Source organism: Ursus americanus, chromosome 35 (assembly GCF_024610735.1).
Source record: "Ursus americanus isolate L20-20 chromosome 35, mUrsAme1.1.p, whole genome shotgun sequence".
Classification (NCBI taxonomy): domain Eukaryota; kingdom Metazoa; phylum Chordata; class Mammalia; order Carnivora; family Ursidae; genus Ursus; species Ursus americanus.
Genome location: NC_142161.1, coordinates 3,630,729 through 3,642,953, shown reverse-complemented (window position 1 = coordinate 3,642,953; position 12,225 = coordinate 3,630,729). Strand labels below are relative to the sequence as shown.

Here is a 12,225-nt window from a genome sequence, read left to right as displayed (position 1 = left end):
CAAACAAATAAATAAAATCTTAAAAAAAAAAAAAAAGATGTCCTTCAGAAGAAGAAAGGGTAAGGGAACTATGGTACAGCCACACAAAGGAATCTTACTCAGTGCTCAAAGAAATGAGCTATCAACCATGGGAAGACATGGAGGAATTTACATGAATATTTCTAAGTGAAAGAAGCCAATCTGAAAAGTCAGCGTTCTGTTTGATACTTAGTATGCGACATTCTGGAAAAGGTTAAACTAGGGAGACAGTAAAAAGATCAGTGGCTCTCAGGGGTTAGAGGGTGGAACTGAAGCACTTCCTTGAGTAAAGGAAAGACGAACTGGTGAACAAAAATAAAAAAGTTTAGTATTACACAAGATTTTGGGGAAATTTTTCATGTGTCCTTCTCATTTTCTCAAAGACCAACATCCAATCTTTCCTGGGTTTAGAAGCGATCATTGCTTCTTTGAAAGAGCCATGGATGCATGGCTGTTCTGTGATTTAGAAATTCTCTCACTTGCTTCCCATATTTTACTTCCCTCCACCCCAATACACTCAACACACGCACACACAGGTACACATGCACCAACGTGGGCAACACCATCTTCCTCAATTATCCAAAATATGTGGTTGCTGCTTTTCCCTACCCTTTCCCAAGGGCTCAGCACACACCGAGGTGCTTCCACAGCAGGCCTGGGTTTCTCCTTCTCGAGACTTTCATGCAAGTTTGCCTTTCTCCGTGGCACACCGTGTGTCTCTAAAAGTGTCACAGACACAGCAACACCCACCAGGCTGCCCTGAACAACTTGTGGGGCTGGACGTTCACTGCAAGCCTGAGCAAGAGACCCCTTCATTAGTTTTGTTTGTTTGTTTGTTTGTTTTAAAGCTTTATTTATTCATTTTGGAGACAGAGAGAGCCCAGGAGGAGGGGAAGGAGAAGAAGGAAAGGAGACAGAGAGAGTGGTTGACTCCCTGCCAAGTGCTCAGGCAGCCTGATGCAGGGCTGGATCACAGGATCCTGAGATCATGACCTGAGTTGAAATCAAGAGTCAGACATGTAAGTGACTGAGCCTCTAAGGCGCACTGAGAGCCATTCATTGGTACTTTGTTTTATCTTGAAATTATTTCCCCTCGCCCTGAGGAAAAGTAAGCATCAAACTGTTTCCTGTGTCACTAAGGAGCAGCTAGGGTTGGGGATGTTTCTTCTGGTTCCTGTGCTCTAGTCGTTTGTATGATTTTGTATCAAGCAGACACTGAGGGACAGACGACCACAGACTGAGCTGGAACCAGAGTGGCTCAGTCAGAGACGCTCAGCATCCAGGACCCTGTTGTGCTCAGAGTTTGTGTTCAGCTCCCCCTGCAGTCCCCGTCACTGTGTCATTCATGACACAGTAGTACACAGCGGAATCTGACGCTTGCACTGAGCCTTTCTCCAGGTGGAAGGATTTGGATTTGCTGTCCAAAGTGGCTTCAAATCCTTTGTTGCTTTCCTTTTTGTCACTAAAAGCCCTGAGTAAGAGCTGTAGACCTTCACTGGGATGCTGGACATACCAGAAAAGAGTTGGGGACCCTGTCGTTGAATAGATACAGTTTATAGTCAGAGAAGTCTTTTCTGAGAGGGTCACTTGGCCTTCTGTCTGGGTCACTGAGTTTCCCTGGGTTTCTCCTGAGGGGGAAAAAAAGAGACTTGTGTCATGTTGGGCATAAAGCTCTCGGGTAAAAATTAGAGTTAAAGGTTTTGGTGACACAATATAAAATAGGATCCAATTTTTCAGAGGCATTTTACTTACCAAGCATTAAGAGTACCACAGTCACGAAGCCTGGAGAACACTTCATCTCTGCAGTGTCACCTAAATAATGCTCTTCATTCTTACCATGAAGAAACCTTGGAGTGACAGAGAAATGAACAGTGGAAGCCCACATTTCACACAGGAAATGTGATTGTGATAGGAAGCTCCGCCCCCTGGTGGACGGGGACTGAAGTGCGTGCGTGTTGGCCAGAGTCCTCCCCAAGTCAGCCAAGTGTTTCATCCCTGACTTCATGAGGCACATGTCAGTCTTCAGGTGCCCTCAGAATTCTGAACAACAGAAATCCTGTCCTCTCAGGTCTATTCGTTCTTAAGACACTACCTGATACGGAAGTTCTATAACACAGCATCTGAGAGTGTTTCTGTAGCTGTAGCTGGGAGGGTAACAATCTTCTAAAGCATCTTACTACAGTGCTTCATATTCTCATGTGCCATGTGGGCCAGCCTGTAACCCACCGACTTCCAGGAAAGGGGATGGGGTTGAATACAGAAAAAGTAATAGGAAGTCAGGTCATTGCTGAGTGATCCCGTGTTTTTTGACATTGTACCCTGATAGAATAGTGACTGTCATTTTTTACATACTCACTAAATATTTTTATTTAACAAAAATAATGAACAAATGGTCTTTACTTGAAGTACAGTATCTACTGGGTCTTAAAATAATACCAATCTTAAGGAATACTATCTTTTTCATAAAAACTTTTCAGAAAAAATGGCACAGTATTTGATAGATACTTTGATAATCAAATATTCTTAATTTTCAGAATTATCAAAAACTGAAAATAGGAATCATAGACAGAAGAAACGCCATATGTAAAGTTGTCAGATCCCTAGAGAATGACCCGAGATTCTTATCTTATGTTCTCACTGTTTTGTTGACTCCGACGTAAGATGACACTGTAGTGTATGGGAATCAGGCAGCAAATACTAATGCTGCACTCTTAACAGGTTTTAGCTTCAAGGATGCTTTCCATTACCATGCCTCTGTCAGGCTTGTTGCAATATTTAAAAAAAGTAATAATCCCCACAAGGTAAGAAATCAGGATTATGAGGATAACCTTCTGGAAAGGGACACATCTTCAGTAAAGCCCTGTAAACATTTACCTCTAGACATACAGATGGAAGCTTAGCTCAGGCTGTTTCCTGGAGGACACTCTCCACAGAATCAGGTCAAGGGGCTTCATGAGTCCAGAGCCAACATTCTTTTTTCTGGCACTTCACAATACAATTATTTTGAGATTCTTCCATAGTCATAATTATTAAGACTGTTTCTTTCTGTTGCTGTGTAGTATCCCAACACGTGCTTATAAAACAGTTTGTCTATTCACCTGTTGATGACCATACCAATTAGCCCCAGTGAAGATCTCGCAAATAAAGCTGTTATGAACATTTGCATATAAGATAATTTATAGACATATGCTTTCATTTCTCTTGCACCCATATCTGGGAGTAGAGTGGCTGGATCATATGGTAGGCGTAGATTTGATTTTCTTAAACCAGTTTTTTCTAGTAGCTTTTTTTCATAGATTCCTTTGCATTTTCTGCTCAGACAATTATGCTGCTATTATTAAAGATAAGTTCACTTCTTGCTTTCCAAACCGTATGGCCTTTGTTTCCTCACGTGCCTTATTACATGGGCTGGAACCTCTACTTCAATATGAAATACGAGTGCTGAGAGCCAAAACTCTTCCCTTACTGCTGAAACTAAGGAAAAAGAGTTAAGCTTTCACCATCAAGGATGACATTTGATGTAGACTTTTTGTGAAGTCCTTTTTTAAGGTGAGGAAATTCCCTTCAGTTCTCTGTAATTTGCTGGGAGTTTTAATCGGGAATGGATCTGGATTTTGTCAAATGTTTTTTCTTTCTTTTTTTTTTAAAGATTTTATTTATTTATTTGACAGAGATAGAGACAGCCAGCGAGAAAGGGAACACAAGCAGGGGGAGTGGGAGAGGAAGAAGCAGGCTCATAGCAGAGGAGCCTGATGTGGGGCTCGATCCCATAACGCCGGGATCACGCCGTGAGCCGAAGGCAGACGCTTAACCACTGTGCCACCCAGGCACCCCTGTCAAATGTTTTTTCTGTACCTACTGAGATTACCCCCCTAAATTGCTCATCTGCTACTTGTCAATCTCTCTGGGTATATTATTGATAAATTGTCACAACAAAATACTAAAGAAGATACACTATCCCATTTTACCAGTGATGAAACAAAGCTCACAGTTATCAAGAAAGTTCATGGCAGAGCTAATAGTTTAGAACACAGAGCTGGATGATACCAAAAGCCTGTTCCCCCTCTTTGACACTAGAGATTGTCAAATTTCAGAGAGATTTGGAAATCTCTTCTGAGATTCTTCCTATGCTTTGGAAATATTTTAAGAGTGTCTTTTACGGGTTCTTTATTTATGCAAATGGAACTAATAAAGAAGAATTATTTAATTCTTAGATGAATAGGAATACGGTCTCAGATGTGACCCTTTTATCAAAAGAGGAAAGAAAACATATTATACTGGATGCCCAAACTGCTATTCAGCAGCTGACCAGTGGGTAGTGACTTCACGATTCCTCCCAGACCAGTTATTCACACTCGAAATACCCAATGTACTGTAGCAAGGGTGACAAACTCTTCCAGGATTTTGTGATTCACCGATATACTGGCGCTCCTTTCATGACTAGTGGTCACTCTTTCTCTGTTCCTAGAAACTTGCTTGTGATAACACAGTCTAGAGCATAGCTGTTCCAATTAACAGCATAAATGTGTCTAACTTTTTAAAAAATAGAATGGCCTTATGACCCAGCAATCCACTTCCAATATATACTCACAATTAAAAAGAATTTGGACGTTTACCATAAATATTGAGATGTTTTTGAATTCCACTTTCTACCAAAAGGTGGAAACAACCCAAAAGTCCATCAGCAGATAGACATGGATAGACAAAATGGTATCTTACATACACTGGAATATTATCGAACCCTAAAAAGCGAAGAAATTCTGACACGTGATGCAAGTGGATGCATCCTGAGGACATTATGTCAAATGAAATTTCAAAAAAATAACCAACACCGTGTAATTCCACTTCTATGAGGACTAAAGAGGTTCAACTCAAGGAAGGAGAAAGCAGAATAGTAGTTCTTAAGGATTGGAGGATTGGAGTAAAGGAGAGTTATTGTTTAATGAGTACAAATATTCAGTTTGTCAAGATGAAAAGATTCTAGAAATGGAAGGTGGTGCTGGTGGAACAACAATGTAAATGTATTTCATAACATTGAACTGTACACTCAAAAAATGTTCAAATGGTAAAAATGAATGTGAAAATGGTAAAATTTTATAATTAAAAAAATTTGAGGAGCTACTTAAGATTTCTACTCTACAAATCTGCTTTCCAAACAAATATAAGAGGGGGTTATAATGGAAGACCAATTATCAACCACCCATTTTCAAGGCCCTGCGGTAATGGGGTCAGAGCTGGAAGGAGGAACATGAAGAGAATGAGGATTTTGGAGTGTGGAACATTGATCAAACAAGGAGGGCTTGGACGTATGCAAACTGAGTCACATGTTAGCAAAAAATGCCTTTGAAGGAAGATTGAAGCGAAGAGCAAGAACTGACAAAGGGGAAAATTCACACTCTGCTCCTTCACTGTGTCCCCCTAGAGCCCGTAATTATGAGCATTTGTGGAGAAGACAGGTGGGAACAGGTAAACCTCCTGTATGCAAACTGTGCACGAGGACGCTGGAGGCGTTAACAAGACGGAGTGAGAAAAGCTACGTTATAGAGCGGGCCCTTGGAAACTCAATGTCAGTACAATTGACTCACAGCAAACAAACCTAATTAAACTAATCATTAAATGGCATAAAACAGCATGGAATAAAACAAACAAAAGAAGGAAAACCACAGAGACATTTCGCGGCCTTCCTTATTCTAACACTGCCTGTAATATGTGACTCAACAAATATTTACTGAACACACTGATTTGAAAAATCCAACAATTCACACCCGTTATTGCTGACTTTGAGTCAAAGCTTTCTAAACTTCCTTAGCTAATTCTTTTGGCTGAATCTAATTGCAAAATGGCAAATTGTTTATTGGGGCTACTCTAGTCCTCAACAAACAACGTCAACACAAATGTTCAGGGATGAGGAAGTGTTTGATGCATGATAACTCTTATCCAGAGAGGTATTTCTTAGAGTGAAGTTTCCCTCCAAGCCTACACGTGTGCTGCCACAGCCCTAGCCACTTCCTGTCTGGGATGGCAATTCCCTCACCACCCCCCTGGGGCCCGACAACAGAGAGGGGCATCAGGAAGAGCCCTGGGTTTGGGTACACCTCCCTCCATCACGCCACTCACTGTGGCCTCCCTCAGTGCACAGAAATACACTGCGGAGTCCTCCAACTCTGAAGCTGACATGACAAGTTGGATGGATTTTCTTGTCTTCTGGAAATTCAGTGAGTAGCGACCATTAGTGGCATTTTGCTGGCTGTAAGAATCCTGACGAATCAGGAAAATCATTGCCCCACTGCTGGGCTGCTTGTACCACAGTAGACTGTAACTTGGGTCACTTGTACTAAGTGTGCATTCCAGAGCGACAGCCCCCTTCTCCTGCACTAACATCGCCGGTTGGGCTTGAGTTACCTTCTGGGCAATACTGGATCCTGAAGGAAAAAACATAGAATCAGAGACTTCGGGAATATGTGATGTGGCACAAAGAACTTTCTATTTTACACACTGTCGTCCCTCCTTCCCAAGGCATCCACAAGATGCCGACTATCTCTCATGATTTTAAGTCATAGAGGAGGCACATTCCCACAGGGACCGTCTTACCTAGCCACACGGAAGCCACGAGCACCCTCAGAAGCCTGGAGAGCAACATGTTTGAGTTCTCCCACTAGATGGAAAATGTATTCTTCAATTTCAGGGCTTGGTACAGTGAGGGGAGCCTGACAAGGTGAGGGAAGGATTGCTGGGTATGTGCTGCTGTGGCCCCGGAACAGGAAGCAGGGGTTTCCTGGTGGAGCAAATGTGTGGGTCCTGTCATAGCTCTCTATCTTCCAGCTGCGAGTCTCACTACCCCACATCCTTTTGCACTAAGCGACTTTTTTAAATTTAAATTTAATTAGCCAAAATGTAGTACGTCACTAGTTTCAGACATAGTGTTCAACAATTGGTCAATTGTGTAAAAGCCCCCAGGGGGCATTAAGCAACCCCAATTGAAAACATTACATCTGAAAATAAACATGAGTAAAATCCATATCGAAATGAGGATTGCAGGTCGATGGGTTAGCTAACTGTGATATGTTCATTCATTGCACCTGTGATAAAAGTGGGTGGATGGCACTTACTGAAAATATGACAGGTGGGGCTCACCTTGGGAGCACATATATTAAAATTGGAACCATACAGAGAAAATTGGCATGGCTTGTGTGCAAGAATGACATGCAAAGTCACGAAGCATTCCATAATTTTTAAAAAACTGCTTGTAATTAATTATGTACACAACATAAAATGTAAGAATTATGAAGGGGCGCCTGGGTGGCGCAGTCATTAAGCATCTGCCTTCGCTCAGGGCATGATCCCAGCGTTATGGGATCGAGCCCCACATCAGGCTCCTCTGCTATGAGCCTGCTTCTTCCTCTCCCACTCCCCCTGCTTGTGTTCCCTCTCTCGCTGGCTGTCTCTCTCTCTGTCAAATAAACAAATAAAATCTTTAAAAAAGAAAAGAATTATGAAGAAAAGTTGTAAGACTCATGTATGTTCCCACTATGTGATTTCACCTAAGGCAGAAATGAATCACGTTGTGATAAGAAGGCAGTGTTTAGACTCATCACTGTCGCTCTTTCAATGTACCATATTGTTACGACAGTGTTCCTCCTCATGACCCATGTCTGTTCAGATGCCCACCTTAGGGCCAAAAGCAGAAAAATCAAATCCCTCTTTGCTGAAGAGTTTGGGCTGCAGCCCTCAGACAATAGATCCTGTCACCGAGGTCTCCGTCTCCTCACTGTGTCATTTCCACAGCGCAGCTCTGTTCAGAAAGGCCGGAATAGACACCAGAGTTTGGTCATTAGGTTATCAATCCTTTGAATTTATATTTTTCCCATTACATCAGTTGAACCATAATAAGCTTCCATGGTTCGTATGCTCAGTTCTGAGCACTCGAGGGGACCACTCGGTCTACTTACATCCTTCCTTCCTCCCCAATGATGTGGTTTTGGAATATAGGTGAGGTTCAGTGTGGTGGAGTCCGGAGCTGATGACCAAGAAAGAATTCTTGAGGCGTCTTTGGAGCAAAATTGGTGTTTTATTAAAGCACAGGACAGGACCCGTGGGCAGAAAGAGCTGCTGCCCCAGCTTGTGAGGGGTGGCTGATGATAGACTATGGGGTTGGGGGAAGCTAAGGAAAAAGGGAGGTTGAAATAATACTTTCATACTGTAAACAAGACTCATAGGATACCAGAGGCCTTGCCATTGTCAAGTGAAGGTTGTTTTTCCCTCTAGCAAGGCATTAGCGTGAAGATGGTTGGGAACTTCCTGAAGGAACATCACACTCTGCCTGCTTCAAGCATCTGTCCATGGGCTGCAGGTTATAAAGACAGTTAATTGTATCTACACTGCCTTCTGGAAGCTAGGTTATTGATAGAAATGTTTTGTAATTGTAGATTGCTAACACATTTGTAAACTGAGGGAGACTCATGTCTGGCAGGATTGTGATTTCTATAAATTAACTCTTTGTTTTTCCTTTCCTTAGCTTTAGGGCAGCCAGGAGTGCCTGAGGAATGTCACCTACATCCCACGGGGGGGGGGGGCGTCTGCTTCTGCTTTGTGCTCAACTTGCCTTCTGTTCCCTCATCACCAATACCCTCAACACATGCACACACACGCACACACACGCGCACACACATGCACCAATGCTGGCAGCACCATCTTCCTCAATTCTCTAAAAATGTGTGGTGCTTCTTTTCCCTGACCCTCTCCCTAGGGCACAGCCCACACCGAGGTGCTTCCACACCAGCCCCGGGTTTCCCTTCCTCTAGTCTTTCACGCAAGCTTGCCCCTCTCCATATACAGCTCATTTTCTAAAATGGGTTGGCATCACTGCCTGCTGATACTTCTTTCCTCTTTCTCTTTCTGTTTGCAACTTCCACCCCTTTGGGATGTCTTTACTAAAATTCTAAAAGAGTATTAGATGGCCTTGGGTGGTGCAGCTCAGATCCTGATCTCAGTGTCCCAGGATCCAGCCCCCTGTCGGGCTCACTGTTCAGCAGGAAGTCTGCTTCTCCCTCCCCCTTCTCATCCCTCTGCTTGTGCTTGCCCACTCTGTACCTCAAATAAATAAATAAAATGTTTATTTAAAAAGGTATTAGAGAAATCAAGAGATAAATGTGTATTATTAATCTACCATGAGTTTCTTTTTTTTAGAGACTTCAATTTTAAGTAATCTCAACCCAACATGGGCTCAAGCTTACACCCTGGAGAACCAGATTTCCAGCTCAAGCCACAGAGCCAGCCAGGCACCCCTAATCTACTGTGTTTATCCAAAAGTCTGATAAAACTCTTATTGTATGCCCTTTGAATACTTTCAAGTATATATTCACATGCATTTATATTTACAAAGGTTTGAAAATAAAATTTACATTTTAAAGCAATTAAATAAAAAATTAACTAACCAAGAATATTTAACAAAAATATAAGGGACTATGTTAATATTCTGATCATAGTTCATTCATAAAATCTGCAGATAAGGAGATGATTTTTAGAGAAGATTGCAACAATATTGGCAAAGTCTGGCAGTGCAATACAGACATTGCTTTTTCTATTATTTTTTCCACAACTTCACTAACTCCCATACATTCTGCCAATCGCATGATTCGTGGCTCTCTGTAAGAGGTTGCAAACAGGAGTTAGGGAAATCTGTAGGATTTCTCTCCCACTGTCACCTATCGATCTACATTGTTAGGAAATATCAGTGAAAGAGCATTTTCTCTCATCCTATTTTCTGGGCACTGAGAATTATCTCACTTGAGTTCTTACGGTCAGAAAGCCAACTGACCTATTTAACTGTTCAGGACATGACCCACATTCTCCATTCTGTTTCTGCCCCCAAGTCTTCATGTTGAATATCAGCCTGTGTCTGCCAGCTGATCTACTAGAAAAGAAGCCAGGGAAGAAGTCCCCAGACTTTCTTTTCCGTGCTCGGATACATGTGTTCCACCTCCTTTCTTCCCTTCCCTTCTTTCTCTACTAAAACCTGCTTTGGGGCTGAAGCTCTCCCATCACCTCTCCTGCCACATCATGTCAGGAACACACCAGGCAGAGGCCACCTTCTCAGACACACCGTGTGTCTCTGAAAGTGTCACAGACACAGCAACACCCACCAGGATACCCTGAACAACTTGTGGGCTGGACGTTCACTGCAAGGATGAGTAAGAGACCCCTTCATTGTTACGTGGTTTTACCTTGAAATCACTTACGCCCTGGCTGAGGGACTCTTGGCATCAAACTGTCCTCAGTGTCACTAAGGAACAGCTGAGGTGGGGATGTGATTTCTGGTTCCTATACTCTCAACATCTCTATGATTTTGTATCAAGCAGACACTGGGAGACAGACAACCATAGACTGAGCTGGAACCAGAGTGGGTCAGTCAGAGACGCTCAGCATCCAGGTCCCTGTTCTGCTCAGAGTTTGCGCTCAGCTCCCCCTGCAGTCCCCGTCACTGTGTCACTCAGGGCACAGTAGTACACAGCTGAATCCGACGCTTGCACTGAGCCTTTCTCCAGGTGGAAGGATTTGTAATCTCTGTTGTACGTGGCTACAAATCCTTTATTGCTTCCTTTCTCCTGGTCCCTCGATCCTTTCAGGAGGAGCTGTGGACCTTCTCCCGGATACTGGACATACCAGAAAAGGGCAGGGTACTGTGATGCTGAGTAAGTACAATTCATAGTCAGGAAAGCCTTTTCTGAAAGAGTCACTTCGCCCTCTGTCTGGGTCACTGAGTCTCCATGGGTTTGTCCTGAGGAAAAAGAAAAGAGACCTGTGTCATCTTGGGCATAAACCTCTCGGATAAAATTATAGTCAAACCTTTTTCTGATACAAAAGAAGAAAGAATCCAAATTTTAAGTAGGATTTTACTTACCAAGCATTAAGAGTACCACAGTCACGAAGCCTGAAGAACACTTCATCTCTGCAGTGTCACCTAAATAATGCTCTTCATTCTTACCATGAAGAAACCTTGGAGTGACAGAGAAATGATCAGTGCAAGCCCACATTTCACACAGGAAATGTGATTGTGGCAGGAAGCTGCGCCTCCTGGTGGACGGGGACTGAAGTGCGTGCATGTTGGCCAGAGTCCTTAAACACTGAAAGAGACAATACCAGACTGGTCATGCAATTACTACTCCAGACCCCTTCATAAAACCCAATCCCGCCAGAAGCATCATTAAATCAGATAGCTGAACTAATGAGTATCTCTTGGATATGTCAATTTACAAAAAAATCATGTGGTTGATGTCAGTATGTTTTTAGCTTCCAAATATTAGAAAGACAATGAGGTTTCTTAACATTCTAACTTTTCTTAACCCTTTCATGTAGCTCTTGCATCCTATTAGAAAGGAACAGAAAATACATCAATTATTTGATGTACTCATGAAATTAAAAAAAAAATCCTGCCATAAAAACAAAGTCTCAGATTTACAAAGACACCATAGAAGCTAAGAAAAGATGCTTGAGCAGGTCATCATAAACATGAATTCCAATGATCGTCCTTATATAAGAATTTCTTTAAAAACATGAAGACAAAAGCATGGAAAAGTTCAATTAATTCCATCTTGGTTACAAAAAGTTTGGCACTGAATTTTGTGAAGAATCAGTATAAATGATTTATTTTCCTGATCCATGAAAACAAGATATATCAAAGCCAGGACAGCTGCCTGGTGCAACCAAATGATCTCTAGGGAGCACTTGCTACCATCCACCAGAGACAACACTTCACGCTGGGAATACACTGGACACAACATTAAACAAACACTAGTGGGGAGACTTTTCTAGGATGGCTGACGATGGGGCTGTCCATGCCTTTCTGGGAGTCAAGGAAATCCCATAAAATCTGGAAGGTAGAATACGCCCTGAAATACTGTCCTAAGGAAACATCTGAGTATCTCCGAAGGGATCTGACACAGTTGCGTTCCCTCCATGAGCTATGAGGGTGGACAGGTAATGGTATGTTATTTTCTACATGGGTTGAACCAGTCTCTTGCCTGAAAGCTACAGCAATCACAAGAGTTAAATATCAACTGGATTTTGTGTTACTGCCTATGCCATTTCAATTACTCTCTAGGTAGCAGAGGAAATTTCTCTGGGACAGTTAGGTAAGGTTAGGTCTCACACAGAAACTTCACTTCTCCTGTCACACACCAACCCTCTGGAAAAGTGGAAACATCAAAT

The 12,225-nt window shown here is 42.5% G+C and overlaps 1 non-coding gene across 1 annotated transcript; it reads left to right on the top strand.

The window, feature by feature from the left end:
• Positions 1–7,144: 7,144 nt before the first annotated feature.
• LOC123792268 (U6 spliceosomal RNA) lies at positions 7,145–7,251 on the top strand. The gene has a single exon (XR_006779671.2). It is a non-coding gene; the product is annotated as a U6 spliceosomal RNA (small nuclear RNA).
• Positions 7,252–12,225: the final 4,974 nt, after the last annotated feature.